The 22,030-nt window shown below is 37.4% G+C and overlaps 1 protein-coding gene across 1 annotated transcript in view; it reads right to left on the reverse strand.

Moving 5' to 3' along the window:
- Window positions 1-15,544, reverse strand: part of ZNF407 (zinc finger protein 407) — a 1,276,568-nt gene extending 1,261,024 nt beyond the window's left edge. Inside the window, 1 exon segment of the mRNA XM_053714859.1 lies at window positions 15,493-15,544. The gene's annotated coding sequence lies outside the window, so the exon portion shown is untranslated.
- Window positions 15,545-22,030: the final 6,486 nt, after the last annotated feature.

The following is a 22,030-nucleotide window of genomic DNA, read 5'->3' on the forward strand; positions in this document are numbered from 1 at the left end:
TAACTGCCACAGTCACTCCTTCGCTATTTCAGGGTGGTCCTTTATTTTCTTACCTTTTTCTACTCAGACTAACAGACTAAAGAGATCTATGCCTTCATTATGGCCGCATCCCTGTAGGATGATGGTTCCTGTAACATGACAATGACTTTTCATTGCTGCAGTGGCCCGCTCACTCCCCGTTTCTCGATCCTTTTGAACATCTTTGGGATGAGTTGGAAAGGGCTATTCACTGCAGGCCTACACCTCTGTCAAATCTCCAGGAGTTGAGTGACACACTCATGTCTGCATGGTATACAATACATGCACAATGTTTTCTGCATCTTGTTGAATCCATGCCTAGACAAATTCAGGCCGTTTTGAAGGCTAAAGGAGGCTCAACTTGCTACTAGGTAGCTGTACCTAATAAAGTGGCTGCTCAGTGTATATTGTCCCTTTTTAAAGAAAAAAAGATTCTCCTCTGCCTTCATTATTCTCAGTCAATGTATAACAACTCCTCAGCTTCTTAACCGCTACATTTTCTTCTACACTTAACTTCTTATTAACTAAAAAAGTGCATTCTACCTTTTCAGTTATATTTTCCCTTTCCCCACTAGTATTTCCCTTCCATTACTTTACAAGTCAATCTTTATTTTTTCTTACACAATTAAAAAATGTTCCTACTTCCACAAGATATGCTCCTATTATCAACCCCATTAATTCATCACAAGAAAACAAAAAAGAATGCATTTGTGGCTCACCCATACAGAAGCTAGTAATGGCAACGTGCCAGATCTAGTCATAAAAGTGACAAAGGTAACTCAAGTTGCAGGGCTCATTGTGGTCCTATTATATCTGGTGGAAAATAGACTCATGTGGAGAAGGATCTTCATATAAATGCAAGGAGTATCTTGCAGGCTCCTTTGCAATGCAAAGTTTTATAAATCTAACTCTCCATCCATATCCTTTTCCCTTGGACAAAGTTTCTGCATTGAGGTACTTAAACTACCTAAGAGCTACCAGATTAAAACGTTATCAGATATTACCAAGAATTTTGTTAATGACTGAGTAGAGAACAATATTTCCATCATTACAGAATGCTTACCCGATCTTTCCAATTATAAAGCCAATTTGGGATCTCACCACTTACAGGACTGAAATAGAATGCGATGATCTTCAAGAATTTTTTGTTTTGTTTAAAAAAGGGACAATATACATTGAGCAGCCACTTGATTAGGTACAGCTAGCTAGTAGAGAGTTGAGCCTCATTTAGCCTTCAAAACAGCCTGAATTTGTCTAGGCATGGATTCAACAAGATGCTAGAAACGTTGTGGATATATTGTATACCATGCATGAGAAACGGGGACTGACCGGGCCACTGCAGCAAAGAAAAGTCATTGTCATGTTCCAGAAACCATCCCATAGTGATGCGGCCTCTCTTTAATACAATAACTCATTTTGATTTAAACTAACAACATAAAATCCCAGTTTCCCCCATGTTTCAGGTACCCCTCCATCAGACTACCAAAAGCTACTACAACTTTCCCTTCCTTAGTACGTTTCCAGACTCAATTAGAAAAATAGAAATTCTTAGTTAATCTTAAAATGTTTCTGTTGTGAGATTAATAAATTATTATAACCCCTAAATGACCTGTCATATACGTTCTGCCAACAATGCATAAAAACAAAGCTAGGCCTCTTGGGAAACCAATAGTTGCAGTTATTTCTAAACATTGCATGAAAATGAATGTTCAGTTTATAAAGATTTGTCAAGCCAACTGACAAATTTATTAAAATATGGTAGTTGCCACCCTCAGAGTACCTTTAAGGCAATACCAAAGAGCCAGTTTAAAAAAAGAGTTAAGAATATAGTTATGGATAAAGAACGATGTAAATAAAACCCAATTCAAAATTTAGTCTAGACAGAGTTGGATAAAGTAATGAAAGAAGAGAGACATCAAAGAGATGAATCTATTAAAGAAGATAGAATTGTGTTTGTTTCTACCTATACAAAATTAAGATATATTGTTATGCATAGTCTAAGGAAACATTGGAGTCTATTAAGAGATTACAATCCTTCTTTGCAATTATTTAAAGAATATCCTACAAAAAATATTAAGAATAATCTGTTTAAGAAAAATGTGGGGGGTTAAAGATATAGCTCTCTGAGAACTATTGGCACATCCAGGACAGGTTGTTGTCCCTGTCTTGGATGTGGCAATTGCAATACAATGATTAAAGGAGATGTCTTATCATTAAACCCACGGAAAAAATGTACTTGACATGCAGGTCTAATTATGTAATGTAATGTGAGATGACTAATGAGATCAAAGAGAGAATTAACATAAGTCCAATATTAGACATAAGAACAGGGATATTCCTGTCTTCTCCCACTTCTTAGATATAGGACACAGTGTAAGGTTACTTAGGTTCCAGGTGATTGAGACTGTTCATAAACCGAGGGGGGGCGGGGGGATAGAGAGAGAATCTCTTAAGAAAGTAGAAAAAAAATATCTTAAAAAGATGGAGATGTATTACAAACTAAACACACTGTATCCAAAAGATCTCAATCGGGACTTTGATTGGACATTATTTTGGTGAATTATTTTTAGTTTTATTTTATCATTTTAGTTGATCCCCCCCTTTGGTAAATAATTTTGGGCCTTAAAGGGACATTAAACCCAATTTTTTTCTTTCATGATTAAGAAAGAACATGCAATTTAAAACAACTTTCTAATTTACTTCTATTAGCTAATTTGCTTCATTCTCTTGATTTCCTTTGCTGAAAAGCATATCTAGATAGGCTCAGAAGCTGCTGATTGGTATCTGCAGATAAATGCCTTGTGTGATTGGCTCACCCATGTGCATTGCTATTTCTTCAACAAAGAATATCTAAAGAATGAAGCAAATTAGATAATAGAAGTAAATTGGTATGTTGTTTAAAATTGTATTCTCTATCTGACTAATCAAAGTAAAAATTTGGGTTTAATGCCACTTTAATTAATCTGATTGTTTATGTTTACATATAGACAGATGTATTACTGTAATCTTAGTGATAGAAATGCCTTTTCCTATTTTGTAAATGAGATAATTTTAAGATGTAATAATGGGTTTTGACCACTAGATGGAGACATTGTACTATAGGAATTAAGGTTTGGCATCATAACAGTGTATAAAAGGGTTCTGTGTACATGTAATTTTACCATGGGTCCCACATTTTTATATTAAAGTGATTGTAAACTTTTCATATGTAGTACAAAGTATTTAAAATCATGGATAAACATGGGCACTTTAAGTCATTAAATGTTTTAAGGACGCTTCCTTTGTAAAAAAAAATGTACCAATTAGAAATGGTAAACATTGCACCGTTCCTCCGCCAGCATCTAATACTTTATTTACCTAAGTGATGACGATTCCAGCTTCATCCAATTGTTGCATGCCCCACTTGGCACGCAACGATTGTATGTACACACACACACTATACAATATCGCTTAAATATTTTTTTTTTTTTTAAATGTATCACATTACAGTAATTGCATTACTTCTAAGTGTTAAGGCTGTGACACACTGCAAGCGATGTGACGCGAGGCAAAGCAGCTGCTTCGCTCCGCGTCGCATCGCTTCTGAAGTTCAAATATTTCATCTCTGAGCGCTTAGCTACGCGACCTGACGCAGCAGAGTGCTCAGAGATGAAAAGGCAGGACACACTGGGCGCGCACAGCTGCATCTACACACTGAACGTCGCTCCGCTTGCAGTGTGTCACAGCCTTAATGCTCTCCCTTTCTCTTTAAAATAACTCAAAGAAGTTTTATTGGATTCAAGTCAGGGGAAATACTTGGCCAGGTCATAGTTTTCACTTTTTTCTTCTTTAAAAACTCGTTTGTGATTTTAGGAGTGTGCTTTAGATCGTTTTCATGCTGGAATATTCCTCTTCTGCCAAGCTTCTGGAGACTGAAAGTCATATTGTCAGCCAGTATTTTGGTATTTCCACCAGTGTTCATGGTGCAATCTATAAATGTCATGTCCCCAACACCTTTTTGCACTCATACAGCCCCATTTCATCACGCTCCCACTTCTGTTATTTACTGCAATAATCCTGGCCGAACAAATTTATCTTGATCTCATCTGACCAAATAATGTGCTTACAATATTCATCAGGCTTCTTTTCATGCTGTTCAGCAGTTTAATATTGCAGTATTGTACCAAAGAGAAAGCAAGGTGAGTTGACATGCAATGTCCTTTGGAGTATCTGACAGCTCAGACAGTGGAATTTACATTGATAACACCTGAGCCAAGTCTGAAGCACTTGCCTGTCTGTTTTTCAGAGATAGATTGTTCAAGTAACTCACTGTCCATGGCGTCATTTTAGAGAGCATTTAGGATGGCCACTGCTGCTCAGATTAGTGGTACTATGGCCAATAATATTCCTCCTGATTACTGCTGCAACTATGTGTTAAATGATTATTAGTTCTTCCATGAGGTGCCATGATGCAGATAGACACAGACCATAAGAGGAAATACTCTACTTGTCAACTTAAAAAAATGCAATTATTAAGAGCTATCTTGAATCCAATGTGTGTATGTGTGGGTGTGTATAACACACACACACATATATACACGCGCACACACACTATATATACATAGGAGCTGCAGACTATTTTCCAAAGTGGGTAATTTAATAAGCAGACAAGTGAAAGACACAGTCACAGTGTGCAGGGCTGGGTCTGACGCGTTTCCCGCATGCTCACATGCGCTTCATCAGAGATCACAATATACATATATATATATATATATATATATATATATATATATATATATATATATATATATATATATTTAGAGCTGCAACAACCAATCAATAAATCTCATAATCGATTAGTTGGTTTGCAATTAGTTGGTCTTTGCACGGCACCAGCTGCTTCAATCCAATGAGCTCCTGCACATGGTATTGTGTTTTATGGTTATGTCATTAGCCTACAGGATGTCTACAGAAGTTTACTTTTCACTTTTTCAGGACAGTGTAAGTTTACAACTACTCCTGGCTTATGTGCAACCCATAAATAATAAGAGTCATCATTTGGATTGTTTATATTAAATCAGGTGATTTGGGACTATGCTTTGCTTGTTATTTACACCTAGCCCTAGATTGATGGGAGTTGCTATTTGAACTGATGTGCACTACTATCTGTTTGCACAATTATTAGCAGATCACTTGCTATTGCTGATTATATGTACTGTATAGATAATTGTGTAAGGCTTTGTCCTATTATTGATATATAGTCATTAGCGCTTTTGACTTTTTTTTGTTTTTTGAAATTTTTAATTGTAATATGTACTAAATTCAACCTCTATAAGTATATATCCTTTATTTTAAGGGCGGGCTAGATATTTTTTACCTAACCTTATAGCTGGTTATTTACCATTGCATATAGAATTTAAAGATATTTTTATGTTAGAATTAAGTCCAGGCTTAATTTGTTGAAAGGCCCCTTGCCAAGGAGGAAAACACTTTGCATTGGTGTAGATAAATATCCCACCTTGGGAAAAAAAAATGACAAAACCCCAGTTATGCATCTCATGCACCTCAACATCATCTGAGCGCTTCTTCTCTGCTGCAGGCAAAATAGCTTTCAAAAAGAGAGCCAGCCTCAGCCAGGAGCATGTGTCCATGTTGACATTTTTGCATTTTGAAGGGACAGTCAAGTCCAAAATAAAAACATTCATGATTCAGATAGGGCATGTAATTTAAAACAACTTTCCAATTTACTTTATCACCAATTTTTTTTTTTATTATTTATTATTTTTCTGATTTCAAATTACACAGTAAACAGTACAGTAGTGCTTTACATGCAATAATCAATACAGTGCCCTTCTCAGGCTTTCATTTCTTCATTTAACTAACAATAACAAACATATGCTCCATAAAGGTGATAACCATTCTATTCTTTTCTATGACCTGTAATTCACTAATTATTCTGTCCCTGAAAGTAAGGGCAGGTGAATATAGCTTAAAGTTTCCTATTACTCATCTGGTATCAGATTGACATTTTTTTTTTTTTTTTTTCCAAACACCCAGGCGGGGAGGCACTCCATCCCTTAAGCGGTCAGTGGTGACTTTGGTTTGTATGGGTTCCCCTAGTGGTTCTTGTGAGATCTGTGGTTTATCACCAATTTTTATTTGTTCTCTTGGTATTCTTAGTTGAAAGCTAAACTTAGGAGGTTCATATGCTAATTTCTTAGACCTTGAAGGCCGCCCTCTTATGTGAAGGCATTTTGACAGTTTTTCCCCACTAGAGGGTGTTAGTTCATGTGTGTCATAAAGATAACTCTGTGCTCGCACACAAAAAATATAGTGAAAATAACTCATTGTGTAGTTCATTAACAAATCTAGACAAGCCAGAAGGCTTGCTTTTCCCACAGAAAAATTCTGAATACAATTGTTTTCAATGCAGCAAAGGATTCTGGATAAGATATGCAAATTCGGTTGTATTTCACCCCCAGAAATCAACTTCACCCTGCAGTGATGCAACCTACTCCCAGCTGATGAGTGTCAAACACCACAAAGCAGGCTGTCCTGGGATGGTTCTGAATCACTGTACTAACCCTAGCTAAGCTTGAAAGTTGTGAAAGCAATGCTATGGCGTAAACGTGAAGTCTGCATAACAGCAGGCTTGAAGTAAAAAGGTGTGTTATTGTGAACCTAATTTGCATGTCTTACCCAATCCTTTGCTGCATTGGAAACAATGTACTCAGAGGTTTTCTGTGGTAAAAGCAAGCCTTCTAGCTTGTCTAGATGTGTTAATGAACTACACAATGAGTTATTTTCACTATATTTTTAGCTTAGTGGAGGATTTTAAACTCACTTTTCGTCTCCGCATAATTATATATATATATATATATATATATATATATATATATATATATATATATATATATATATATACACACACACACACACACACACACATATATAAATATATATACACACACACACATATATTATATATATATATACATACACACACACACATATATTATATATATATATACATACACACACACACATATATTATATATATATACACACACACACACACACATACATACATATATACACACATATATATATATATACACACATATATATATATATATATATATATATATATATATATATATATATATATATATATATACACACAGGGAGTGCAGAATTATTAGGCAAATGAGTATTTTGACCACATCATCCTCTTTATACATGTTGTCTTACTCCAAGCTGTATAGGCTCAAAAGCCTACTACCAATTAAGCATATTAGGTGATGTGCATCTCTGTAATGAGAAGGGGTGTGGTCTAATGACATCAACACCCTATATCAGGTTTGCATAATTATTAGGCAACTTCCTTTCCTTTGGCAAAATGGGTCAAAAGAAGGACTTGACAGGCTCAGAAAAGTAAAAAATAGTGAGATATCTTGCAGAGGGATGCAGCACTCTTAAAATTGCAAAGCTTCTGAAGCGTGATCATCGAACAATCAAGCGTTTCATTCAAAATAGTCAACAGGGTCGCAAGAAGCGTGTGGAAAAACCAAGGCGCAAAATAACTGCCCATGAACTGAGAAAAGTCAAGCGTGCAGCTGCCAAGATGCCACTTGCCACCAGTTTGGCCATATTTCAGAGCTGCAACATCACTGGAGTGCCCAAAAGCACAAGGTGTGCAATACTCAGAGACATGGCCAAGGTAAGAAAGGCTGAAAGACGACCACCACTGAACAAGACACACAAGCTGAAACGTCAAGACTGGGCCAAGAAATATCTCAAGACTGATTTTTCTAAGGTTTTATGGACTGATGAAATGAGAGCGAGTCTTGATGGGCCAGATGGATGTGCCCGTGGCTGGATTGGTAAAGGGCAGAGAGCTCCAGTCCGACTCAGACGCCAGCAAGGTGAAGGTGGAGTACTGGTTTGGGCTGGTATCATCAAAGATGAGCTTGTGGGGCCTTTTCGGGTTGAGGATGGAGTCAAGCTCAACTCCCAGTCCTACTGCCAGTTTCTGGAAGACACCTTCTTCAAGCAGTGGTACAGGAAGAAGTCTGCATCCTTCAAGAAAAACATGATTTTCATGCAGGACAATGCTCCATCACACGCGTCCAAGTACTCCACAGCGTGGCTGGCAATAAAGGGTATAAAAGAAGAAAATCTAATGACATGGCCTCCTTGTTCACCTGATCTGAACCCCATTGAGAACCTGTGGTCCATCATCAAATGTGAGATTTACAAGGAGGGAAAACAGTACACCTCTCTGAACAGTGTCTGGGAGGCTGTGGTTGCTGCTGCACGCAATGTTGATGGTGAACAGATCAAAACACTGACAGAATCCATGGATGGCAGGCTTTTGGGTGTCCTTGCAAAGAAAGGTGGCTATATTGGTCACTGATTTGTTTTTGTTTTGTTTTTGAATGTCAGAAATGTATATTTGTGAATGTTGAGATGTTATATTGGTTTCACTGGTAAAAATAAATAATTGAAATGGGTATATATTTGTTTTTTGTTAAGTTGCCTAATAATTATGCACAGTAATAGTCACCTGCACACACAGCTATCCCCCTAAAATAGCTAAAACTAAAAACAAACTAAAAAGTACTTCCAAAAATATTCAGCTTTGATATTAATGAGTTTTTTGGGTTCATTGAGAACATGGTTGTTGTTCAATAATAAAATGAATCCTCAAAAATACCACTTGCCTAATAATTCTGCACTCCCTGTATATATACATACATACATACACACTCACAGCTTTTATGGGACTTGGCATACTCTCCACCAGTCTTTCACATCGCTTTTGAGTGATTTTAGGCGCAAACATTCAAGCAGCTCGGCTTTGATGGCTTGTGACCATAAATCTGCCCAGTTACACCATTGCTAAAGTATCAATCTTTGATAAAAAGCAGGTTGTTCTGTGCGAAACACATTAAAGTATGGCTTTAAGATCGTAGGGTCTATAATTTACTATAAAGTATTTTAACCTCCTTGGGCTTACTCACAATATTGTGACATGCTTTATGTCTGCGTGGTGTTTACCACCTCATCCTCTAACCGAAAGGTTAAGATTCAATTGCTGAAGTACCCCAGATCATCACCAATCCTCCACCAAATTTCACAGTGGGTGAAAGACACTGTGGCTTGTAGGCCTCTCCAGGTCTTTGTATAACAATTAGACGACCAGGTGTAGGGGAACGCTGAAAATTGGACTCGTATGTGATAAAGAGGAAGATGGATAGTCACAATCCATCCAACAAAGCCGAGCTGCTTGAATTTTTGTGCCAGGAGTGGCATAAAGTCACCCAACAGCAATGTGAAAGACTGGTGGAGAGCATTGCAAGACACATGAAAGCAGTGATTGAAAAAAATAATGATTAAGGTTTCCAGCAAATATTGTTTTCTGAACTCATGCTAAGTTAAAAACTTTAGTATTGTGTTGTTTAAAAATTAATATGAACTTGTTTTCTTTGCATTATTTAAGGTCAAAAACACTGTATCTGTTTTGTTATTTTGACAAGTTGTCATTTTCTGCAAATAAATGCTCTAAATGACAAAAAAATTATCTGGAATATAGGAGAAATTTTGTTAGCAGTTTATAGAATAAAACAAAAATGTCACTTTTAGTCAAACACACACATATATATATACAGGTAGCCCTCAGTTTATGCCGGGGTTAGGTTCCAGAAGGAATGGTTGTAAATCGAAACCATTGTAAATTGAAACCCAGTTTATAATGTAAGTCAATGGGAAGTGAGGGAGTTAGGTTCCAGGCCCCTCTCAAAATTGTCATAAGTAACACCTAATAATACATTATTTTAAAAGCTTTGAAATGAAGACTTTAAATGCTGAACAGCATTATAAACCTAATAAAATAATCACACAACACAGAATATATAATTAAACGAAGTTAAATGAACAAAAACATTTGCTAAACTGCAAACAGTTATTTCTATGCATTCCAATCTTCTGGACTGATTTATAGACAGGAAGATCTTGTTTCTTTTGAAATCTGCTTGATAGCTCAGGTCTGGTTAAACTGATTAATTTAAGCTTGCTTGGCTTGCATATCTTTGCTGCAACACAAGCGGACAGCTCCACCTACTGGCTTTTTTAATCAATGCACTGCTTCTCAATGCTTTTCAATAGCAGTCACATGACTGAAAAAAAGGGTTGTTATTCTGAAACGGTGCAAATTGAACCGTTGTAAACCGAGGGCCACCTGTATATAGTTTGTTAAAAGGTCTGCACAATGTTAAAGGAAAAAGTCACATTTTGTACTCGTCAGGGACTAGTGGACCAGCATTGTATATGTGTGTATATACAGGGAGTGCAGAATTATTAGGCAAGTTGTATTTTTGAGGATTAATTTTATTATTGAACAACAACCATGTTCTCAATGAACCCAAAAAACTCATTAATATCAAAGCTGAATAGTTTTGGAAGTAGTTTTTAGTTTGTTTTTAGTTATAGCTATTTTAGGGGGATATCTGTGTGTGCAGGTGACTATTACTGTGCATAATTATTAGGCAACTTAACAAAAAACAAATATATACCCATTTCAATTATTTATTTTTACCAGTGAAACCAATATAACATCTCAACATTCACAAATATACATTTCTGACATTCAAAAACAAAAACAAATCAGTGACCAATATAGCCACCTTTCTTTGCAAGGACACTCAAAAGCCTGCCATCCATGGATTCTGTCAGTGTTTTGATCTGTTCACCATCAACATTGCGTGCAGCTGCAACCACAGCCTCCCAGACACTGTTCAGAGAGGTGTACTGTTTTCCCTCCTTGTAAATCTCACATTTGATGATGGACCACAGGTTCTCAATGGGGTTCAAATCAGGTGAACAAGGAGGCCATGTCATAAGATTTTCTTCTTTTATACCCTTTCTTGCCAGCCACGCTGTGGAGTACTTGGACGCGTGTGATGGAGCATTGTCCAGCATGAAAATCATGTTTTTCTTGAAGGATGCAGACTTCTTCCTGTACCACTGCTTGAAGAAGGTGTCTTACAGAAACTGTCAGTAGGACTGGGAGTTGAGCTTGACTCCATCCTCAACCCGAAAAGGCCCCACAAGCTCATCTTTGATGATACCAGCCCAAACCAGTACTCCACCTCCACCTTGCTGGCGTCTGAGTCGGACTGGAGCTCTCTGCCCTTTACCAATCCAGCCACGGGCCCATCCATCTGGCCCATCAAGACTCACTCTCATTTTATCAGTCCATAAAACCTTAGAAAAATCAGTCTTGAGATATTTCTTGGCCCAGTCTTGACGTTTCAGCTTGTGTGTCTTGTTCAGTGGTGGTCGTCTTTCAGCCTTTCTTACCTTGGCCATGTCTCTGAGTATTGCACACCTTGTGCTTTTGGGCACTCCAGTGATGTTGCAGCTCTGAAATATGGCCAAACTGGTGGCAAGTGGCATCTTGGCAGCTGCACGCTTGACTTTTCTCAGTTCATGGGCAGTTATTTTGCGCCTTGGTTTTTCCACACGCTTCTTTCGACCCTGTTGACTATTTTGAATGAAACGCTTGATTGTTCGATGATCACGCTTCAGAAGCTTTGCAATTTTAAGAGTGCTGCATCCCTCTGCAAGATATCTCACTATTTTTTACTTTTCTGAGCCTGTCAAGTCCTTCTTTTGACCCATTTTGCCAAAGGAAAGGAAGTTTCCTAATAATTATGCACACCTGATATAGGGTGTTGATGTCATTAGACCACACCCCTTCTCATTACAGAGATGCACATCACCTAATATGCTTAATTGGTAGTAGGCTTTCAAGCCTATACAGCTTGGAGTAAGACAACATGCATAAAGAGGATGATGTGGTCAAAATACTAATTTGCCTAATAATTCTGCACTCCCTGTATATATATATATATATATATATATATATATATATATATACACACCACCAATCATCAGCTAGCACCCAGTAGTGGATTGTTGCTTCTAATAGTACCTAGAATTGTTTTTTCAACAAAATATACCAAGATAAAGTAAATTTGATTACAGAAGTAAATTGAAAAGTTTTTTTAAAACTGCATGTCCTGTCTAAATCACAGTTTAATTTAAAATGTCATGTCCCTTTAAAGCCGTTTAGGTATTGCTGAAAGCAATGAATACGACAATAGGAAGAGAATGAGTATAAATACTTTGAGAGATCCTTTATTGTACATTCTAATGCAAATGCATAAAACCAACAAGTTTGAATGTATGGAATGTAAACAAAAATTAAACCTGGGGGGGGGGGAAGGAAAATTACAAATAAAGCAAAATATGTAAATTATTATAAATTAATACATGCTTAATATAGAATTTTTTTACATATAGCAAATAGTTTTATGACATATCTACACTTAAAAATATCTCAGGACAGCCATGCATATGTAATTACGGATTCCCAATGCTGTCCTTTTTGTACAGAGCAGAGTAGTAAAGCATTAGAACCATTATACAAAAAGGCACTTTTTGATTTAAAGGGACAGTCACTCAAGTCAAATTTTCAAGATTCAGATAAAGCAGGCAATTTTAAACAACTTTCCAATTTACTTCCATTAACTAAATGTGCACAGTTATATTTACACTTTTTGGGTCACCAGCTCCTACTGGGCATATGCAGAATATACATATATGCATTTGTGATTGGTTAATGGTTGTCACATGGTACAGAGGGAGTGGAAATAGACTACTATTCAGTTCAGACGAAGTGATATTGCATTGTCTTTTTATCATTAATGGGTTGATTGTGCAAATCTACTGTATTTACTGGTCCTTTAAAATACCAGAAAAAGTGAAGAAAAAGTGATGAATTAAAGTTTATAACAGTGAGTTCCTTATACGCAACATATCCCACCATTTTCATGCTCAAATAGCTCAAGGTTGAGTTTAAATTGGGCAATTGACACACATCAGGTTCTTAATTCACTGTATGGGAGAGTTAGACTTGCTCTCAGTGCTTTGAAAGATTTAAATACATCATAAATAAATGTTTCTGAATTATTAATTTTCTTATATTCTCTTTAAAATCAAATACAAAAACCAGCTAAAGCAGAATATGTAAAAATTGCATTTAGTTCAGAGCCATGTTTAGATTCAAAAACATAAGTGAGAACATATTTTAGTCATCTAAATTGCATATTTAGATAGGTAAAAATACAATGATGAATGTTTATTTTCTTTACCACCTCAAGCTCATGGCTATATGACTCATATTGCACCAATTCTGAGGAATTCCTTGCATTGCTTTGTGAGATATTCTTTTTGCTTTTACTGGTCAAGAGCTCCTGAAAACACATTTGTTCAGACATACACACAACCTACATTTACATCAGTCTTTATTCACATCCGTTCCCTTACATGACATTACTAGAGTTCCCAATTATTGCCTTTAATATGTAACATTATGAGTCCATCAATTGTGTAGATTATGCTGTACACCACAGACGGCACCTCACAGGTAGGGCCCTTTACTTAGTATTCTCAAGCATCCAGTTACATATTATAAAAGCATGTAATCATTGTACCCATTGCCATAGCACTGCAAAATTGTTTTTAACTTTATAAAGATTGATAATTATTATAATGTGGTCAGGGTGATAGATAGGAACACGTCTCATGGGTGCCTTTAAAAAAAATACTGCAAGACAGACTACTATTCCGTTTGTCTTGCTAAACACTTCAATGATGAGCCTGTCTGTCACAGGTCACCTTTATAATGGCCCACAGAATAGTGACAAATGTTAAAACACAGTGCTCCCTCCTACCCACCATCCCTCCTGACTCACTCTGAGGAAAGTTATATGCTTGTTGGTGCAAATGAAGCAATGCCCAAGTGCATCCTTCTTAAAGGGACAGTATACACCCATTTTCATACAACTGCATGTAATAAACTACTATAAAGAAGAATATGCACAGATACTGATTTAAAAATCCAATATAAAACCTTTTAAAAAATGACTTAGAAGCTCCCAATTTAGCACCGTAGATGAGATAGTATGGAAAACCCACTCAAGTGGCTGGGTAAAAAAAAAAGGGGGAGCAGACAACCCCCCTCCCTGAATATGAAAATACAGATAACAAACAGGAGCCTGCAGGAGTCTGTAAACGCATGTATACATCTGGCACTGTGGGGGTTGGCTAGGAGTCTGAAAATCAGCACAATGTTATTAAAAAATAAGCAAAACTATACATTGTTACAAAAACACTCTCAGATGGGCTGTATAAATGGATCTACAAAACATTTATGCAAAGAAAAATCTAGTGTACAATGTGCCTTTAATTCAAGCGCATCCAGACTGGCAACATGTTAAAATATGAAACTCAATCTTCTTTAATGGTTAAGATAGAACATGTAATTTTAAAACAACTTTCCAATGCATTTCTATGATCAAATTTTCTTCATTTTCTTGGTATCCAATGTTGAAGAAGCAACTGGGAGTTAGCTGATGCTATTGAGTGAGACAATTATAAGAGGCATATATCTGCATCCACCAACCAGCAGCTAGCTCTTAGTAGAGCATTGCGGCTCCTGAGCCTACCTAGGTATGCTTTTCAACAATATATATCAAATAAACAAATCAAAATAGATAATAGAAGTAAATTAGAAAGTTGTTCAAAATTGCACTCTACCTGAATCATGAAAATGTAATTTCGAACATTATTATATATTTTCATCCTCGGTACTACCTCCTAGACATCTAACAACCCACTGACTCCCTCTAGCCCACTACACTTATCCTCCCTAAGTTACTAAAAGGTCATTTTAATGTGTTATATACACGAAGAAACTTGTGTGCACAATGCATGGATAAACAATATTATTGTATTTTATGTAACTAAATAAATTCTGACAGTACTTCACACATAAACATGAATATAATATACAGTTTTGGACAAATATCACAACAAACGTTTGCTCTATTGTTATAATTACGTATTTCAATGTCGCATATATTTTACACACACATTATATATAGAAAACAAATTAATATAGCACTCTTTTCTGGTGTGTGGTGAAACATTGTGTGCCTCGTATAAACTGGGGCTTCAGGGGTACTTCTTTCTACAAGGTGCACTATCAGACACAAAACAAATAAATTACAAGTTTATCCAAACACTGATGTTATGCGGAGCTGCTGAGTAACTTCACCGCAATAACAACGCCACCTTAACACTGACAATTATCCCATAGCGAATTATAGTGAGGGTAAGAGACAGAGTATATAACTGACAACACAGATCAACCAATCAGAGGCTACCCCCTCCCACTTCTCATTCGTGGGACAGAAAAAATACGGCAGCACAGAGGCCCAAAAAGCCCGGAGCTGACAGAGGACATGTGTTTAGCTATACAACGGGGCAGCGCCTCTAACAAGTGTTGTACAGCAACAGGGAACTAATTGTGATAATATCAGTGCCAACGACAACAGCCACACGTTTAATTTATGAGACATTACTCACCTCACACAGGGAAGTCTCCGCGTCCGCTACCGATGATCTTAGTCACCAATGGCCTGCCGTAGGGACATGAGACGTGTGCGTCACGCTCAAAGTCAGCTGCGTAACCCTGAACCAGAGCTATCACGTGGGAAGTGTCGTCATACTGGCGCGTAATATCAACACTGGCTGAACTGCCAACGAGTTTTAATGATTGTGATGTGAATCCAGATCGCTTATCGGTCATAGTAGTTTGTAGACGCGCGTTATATTGAGAGTTTTAAAAGACAGTCTATAGGTCTCAGCTCTCTAATTCTGTAAAATAGTTTATTACAAGATGGTGTGATCGCTCGCTATTTACGCAGTTTGTATTGGTTTTTCTAACACCCCCACTTTGATCATACGTTTTAGCATGTTGATATAGGTTGAATATAGGACACATCTTTTTCTGCTTAGTTATTCGTTTTGTATTTTCTTTTTTTTTAATGTATGCTGGACAAGATGGACAGACATTGTTTCCTTGAGGTTTTGTAACTGTAGGACTGGCACTTACTGGTACCATCATGCACGATTCTTGGTTGGTGACCTCACTGTAGGCTTTATTACTAGACATACGCATATAAGGAGTAGACAAATGGAAATGGGACCGGTATGTTTTTGTTACGCACTTTTGGCAATGGCAGCAACAAAGAGACAGAGGACACAGAAGGAGATGAGATTGGCAAATCAGCTCATTTGTTTGCAGTGATGTACAGGGCGTCTGACCATTCATCTGTACAACTTTCTCTGTTCAGTCTTGATAGAGCATTACTAAATGACGTGAGGCTCAACAAGTCAGCCATCAAATGCCAAACAGTCTTGTAAAATCCACTTTTAACCTGGCATAGAGAGACGGTAGTCTTAGTGAACATCAGCCCTCTGATGAGTACAATGGTGTGTGCTTGCTGTGCTGTTTTTTGATGTACAATTGTGCAGAATCAGACATGTTATAATTTTCCGTGCGGTGTAACTATATATTGCATTTTTCTCTCTGTGGGCCAGGGATTTATACTTTTTCTTAGCTAGTTTAGTCCAGAAGTTTTTTGTTATTTTGCTGCACCAACACCTTAAAGGGATGTTAAACCCATTTTTTTATTTTATGATTTAGAAAGAGCATGCCGTTTTAAACAACTTTCTAATTTACTTCTATTATCTAATTTGCTTAATTCTCTTGATATTCTTTGCTGAAAAGCATATCTAGATAGGCTCAGTAGCTGCTGATTGGTTGCTGTACATAGATGCCTCATGTGATTGGCTTTCCCATGTGCATTGTTCTTTATTCAACAAAGGATATCTAAAAAATTAAGCAAATTAGATAGTAGAAGTAAATTGTAAAGTTGTTTAAAATTGTATTCTCTATCTGAATCATGAAAGAAAAAATGTGGGTTTAGTGTCCCTTTAAAGGGGATTGCACTTGGAAGCAAAATGCATGAACTATTGTATATCAAGTTTACATATCTTACCCAGAGTTTCTTGGTGCATTGGTAACAACCTATGAGGAAAAGCAAGTGGGGATACTTGCCTAGATTTGCTCATTCATTATTTTTTTTTTTTTAATAAAATAATTCTATGGCTGTTACTTTTATAAAATTAAAGGGACACTAACCCCATTTTTCTTTCTTTAATGATTCAGATATAACATGTAATTTTAAGCAACTTTCTAATTTACACCTATTAATTTTTATTCGTTATCTTGGTATCTTCATTTAAAAGTAGGAATTTAAAGTTTAGGAGCCAGCCCATTTTAGGTTCAGCACCATGGATAGTGCTTGTGTCACGAATATCTCAGGATTCAGCTGCTAAGGAGTTAACTTTGTGTAGCTTGGACTCAAAACAGTTATTTGTTTTTCAAGAAGAATTGTGTTTGTGTCTTCTTTGAAGTGCCAGGAGCATCATAAATGCTTGGCAGTGTAAACGGGACAGACTTTTATGGCCTAAGCTGTCAGCAGCAGGGCATGATGTAGAACAGGGTCCCCCCAGCACATCTCCTGAGGAGGTCAATAAAGGGACATGGGTTATGTATATATGTGTGTTAAAACTGCTATACCCTTAAAGGAAGGTAAATATGACAGCCTATGGCATATTTGATATCAAACCGATTCTCCCAATAAAACTAAAAGGTTCTAGATATGTAAATATAGAAATTTCTTACCTAGCAGAAATTATACTGGATTGTATAATTTCAGGCAAGAAATTAGTCTATTGGGGATCATAAAGACAGGGGGGTTTCTTAGCCCGCCCAGGAGGGTGTGGTTAAGCAACCTGATCTCTGAAAAGTAGGGTTTAAGAATCTTATTTTTTAACAATAAGATTGTTCATTCTACATGGGATGCTGCTTGCTACAGCGTGAGTGACAACTTTTCTTCTTGCCCATCTCCCTGGGGGCAGACTCAAGCTAGTGAAGTATTAGGTCTGTTATTTTTCTCCTTTTTATTTTAAAACACTGTTTGCGTGTGTAATTTTATTTGTAACAACTTTTTATTAATAATGCATTGTGCATAATATTTTTGGCATAATAAATAATTCCTTTATTAAGTTTGGCCTTTGTTTAATAATTGAACCACGTTACTGAAAGAGACTGGAATATTAGAACTGTATAATTTTAGGTTATTTTCTGCTAAGTTGTATTTCTAAAGTTAATGTGTAAAGTCTGGGTTTTTCCTTAGGATTTTCCCTTTAATAAATTTTAAGTTGTTGCAGTATTAGAGCTATAGGATTGATAGTTTATTGTGGGTGGCATTAAAAGGGAGTGTTGGGCATTTCTCTTACGTCTAGTACAGATTAAGGGAGTGCGGTTAACTCTTGCACCCACTAAACTGAATCACAAGCTTGCCTGGTGTGGTTAGATTGTGACCTGTTGGTGACAGAAAACCCTTTCTATGCCAAATAAGTGACTGGCGCAGGGTTGGATAACCTTGGTTCGTCACAGCTTGCTTATTGGTGGATACAGTAGGCAAGCCAATAAGCACGCATAACCCAGGTTCTAACCAAAAATGGGCCGGCTCTTAAGTGTTACATTCCTGCTTTTTAAATAAAGATAGCAAAAGAACAAAGAAAATTTGATTGTAGGAGTAAATTAGAAAGTTGCTTAAAATGGCATGCTCTATCTAATCATTTAAAGAAAAAAATTGGGTTTAGTGTCCTTTTAAGGATTTTAAACTGCTGCTTTTATCTCCACTATAACTGAAAAGAGTATAGCTTTCTTCTAGTTTAGTGATAGCCGAAACTTAATATTGCAGTGGGGACACAGCTAGGTCTACTGCCTTTGTTGGAGTGGGGGTTAATTTTAAGTTTAACACTGTGTGTGCAGCATAATTTTTTTTTTCAGATAGTGCATCACACTGGCTTCACTTTTATGTTGCAGTGGGATTTGTAGGTAGGTCTCTTGCCTTTGTAGGGGGAGTTTTAATTTAAAGGGACACTGAACCCATATTTTTTTCTTTTATGATTCAGATAGAGCATGAAATTTTAAGCAACTTTCTAATTTACTCCTATTAATTTTTTTCCGTTCTCTTGCTATCTTTATTTTAAAAGCAGGAATGTAAATCTTAGTAGCCAATCCATTTTAGGTTCAGCACCATGGATAGTGCTTGCTTATTGGAGGCTTACATCTACCCACCAATAAGCAAACATAACCCATGAACTCAACCAAAAATGGACTGGCTCCTCCTGTGCATCACATTCTTGCTTTTTAAAAAAAGATAGCAAGAGAACGGAGAAAAATAGATAATAGAAGTAAATTAGAAAGTTGTTTAAAATTGCATGCTCTATCTGAATCATGAAAGAAAAAATTGGGTTCAGTGTCCCTTTAATGTGTCAGTCTGCAATAAAATTGTTTAAAAAGATAAATAATCCCTTTATTATTCATTCCACAGTTCTGCATAACTCATATTAATATGCTGTTACCTCTTATTTTACCGTTTACTATATCAAATATATATTTTAGATATTATGTAAATATTACTAGTACCCCTAATTAAAACTATTTTTTTGTAACTGCACTGTGGCTACCTAACAGCTACAGGCTCTCTACAGCACCATAGTAGTAGTTACGTAGAATACCCATGTTACCAGTTCTACCAGTAGTTCAATTTATCAGTATTATAATCACTGGTAGTTCTGTCATAACTGTTAGGAGAGGAAAAAGTGCCACATATTAAGCCAATGGCAAGGAGATCTCTACAGCAGTAGAAGGGCAATCAGAAGTAGCAACTGATTCACATCGCTCAAAGATGTGGGACTATGTTAATTGCAAATTGTGTGGCAAAGGAGTTAGCCATTGGGAGAGTATTGGGTCATCACACTAGCTTCCGGGTGAACCAAGATCTCAGCAAGGCCGTTTTATTGAGGGAAGAAGGTGGGGTCAGCTGCAACAGCACAACAATCTTTTTATCACAGACGGAAATGCCACCTACTAGGAGCAGCAGTAGTCAGGTTAGGGGGCACAGTATTGATGGGAGTCAGCAGAAGGGGGTCTGAGTTGGCCTCTGTGTACATGGCGGCTCTTTAGACAGTCAACTCCAAAATCCACCTGCTCCAGTGGTTGCCCAGTGCCACCATCAGTTCTACCACTGCCAGTTCTGCTCTACATGTTTTATAGCAGCAGCCTGGTAGGTTTCACAAGTTCTATCACTACTAGGAGAGGGAAAAGTGTTCCAGGGAGAGAGCAGAGAGAATTAGCGGTGCCACATTTCAAGCCACCAGCAAGGAGACCTCAACAGCGGTAGAAGGGCAGGCAGAAGCAGCAAATGCTTCACGTCGTTCAAAAGCTCTTTTAGTCTTGAAAAAAGCCCACGCCAGGGCCGAAACGCATCGATAGAAGTCATTGCTCAAGTGTTATACATAGGGTAGTCTGGTTTTAGTAGGTCTTTATCTACATTTATAACATTATTGCAAAAATATGATCTATTTTTCCTCACAGGGTCCGATACCATTGGACACTTGGATTATCTATATATTTTTGGTTAACTTTTGCATTACCATTTTTATTTTTCTACATATTTTTGCCCTTTTTGTTTTTTTTTAACTGTCTTCAAGAACTTCAGTTTGGATTTCCTGGATACTACTCACTTGGAACTTTTACACCTATTGGACACTTATAGAAGATAATCACTAATTTTATTTTCACTTCTTATACTGACCATATCTAGTTAGAGACATAGAGATCATTGTTATTTCACTTTTGTTTATAATTTTGTCCTTCATAGGGTACCCTATTTTTATTCTAATAAATGTTGATTTTTTTAATACACAATTATTTTAGAATTTCAATAGTGATACTTTAGCCTTTTTAGCATTGGGGCCCGCAGCAACAGCACAACAATTTCCTTGTCACAGCTGGCAACGCCATCTTCTACTAACACTACCAGCAGAAGTCAGGACGGGGGAAACAACATTGATGGCAAACGGCAGTCAGGTACCGCCTTCAATATCTCAATGATGTCTTCAGCCCACCAAAGAGAATTAGGGGGGAATTCACTCTAGGCCGATGTCTAGGCAGCAGTCGAGAGAATTAACCTGATAGGTCAGCTGGTAGCTGTTGATGGTGCGTCATTCGCTGAGCCTTTCAAGTAGTTGATGGAAGCAGTTGCTTCACACTACCACCTACATTCATGCAGCTATTTAAACAAGAGGGTAGTCCGACCACTATACTGTTCCTGCGTTGCAGGAGTTTGTGAAGGCTGTTGGACATTTGGTGCACATTACCACTAACCTATGGAGTGCTCCTAAACACCGGTGTCAGCCCAAGGTGTGTGTGTGATGAGGATAAGGGTAGTGCTAGTGATGCTACCAATCATTCCTTCTTGATGCTGAGGTGTTGAATGAGCAGCAAACCACTGACATATATTGCAGGATCTTAGGAGGATGGTAGGGAGAGGGCAGGCACCAAGGTCTAAATGGGATGTGTTAAAGATTCCAGTTAAGATTTGTAACCACCAACTGGGCACCCAATATAGCGAAGGCTCTCCTTGAGGGTGAATATCGCTGTATGTTGTTTGGCTTACATGCTCCACCCAGTGATAAAGGCTGCTCTAGTTTATCAACTTTACTTTAACGGATGCTGAAGTATTGCAGGCCACTTCCACCACAGTGTTAAAACCAGTCAGCTTCTTAGGCAGGGCTTGTCCAGCACAGGACGCTGAAGGAGCTGCTGAAAGGTCTGGAGGAATGCCCTGAGCAGATGCTGGCCACCTTGTGTGACTCCAGAATTAAGGGGGGAAATGACTCTTTAAACTGATAACCTACCAATTTTGAGGGAAGAACGGATTTGCAGGGTGCATGTAGTCCAAGAAAAGGAGGGCATGCTTTATGAGGGAGAAATGCAGCGGCAGTAGACAGATATTTTTATCTTATATCTGCAGCAGGAGCACAACACAGCTGATTAGCTGCTTTCTTCTACGATATGAGTCCACGGATTTCATCCTTACTTGTGGGATTATCCTTCTAACAGGAAGTGGCAAAGAGCACCACAGCAGAGCTGTATATATAGCTCCTCCCTTCCCTTCATCCCCAGTCATTCTCT

The sequence above is a fragment of the Bombina bombina genome, chromosome 5 (assembly GCF_027579735.1).
Source record: "Bombina bombina isolate aBomBom1 chromosome 5, aBomBom1.pri, whole genome shotgun sequence".
In the NCBI taxonomy this organism is placed as follows: Eukaryota; Metazoa; Chordata; class Amphibia; order Anura; family Bombinatoridae; genus Bombina; species Bombina bombina.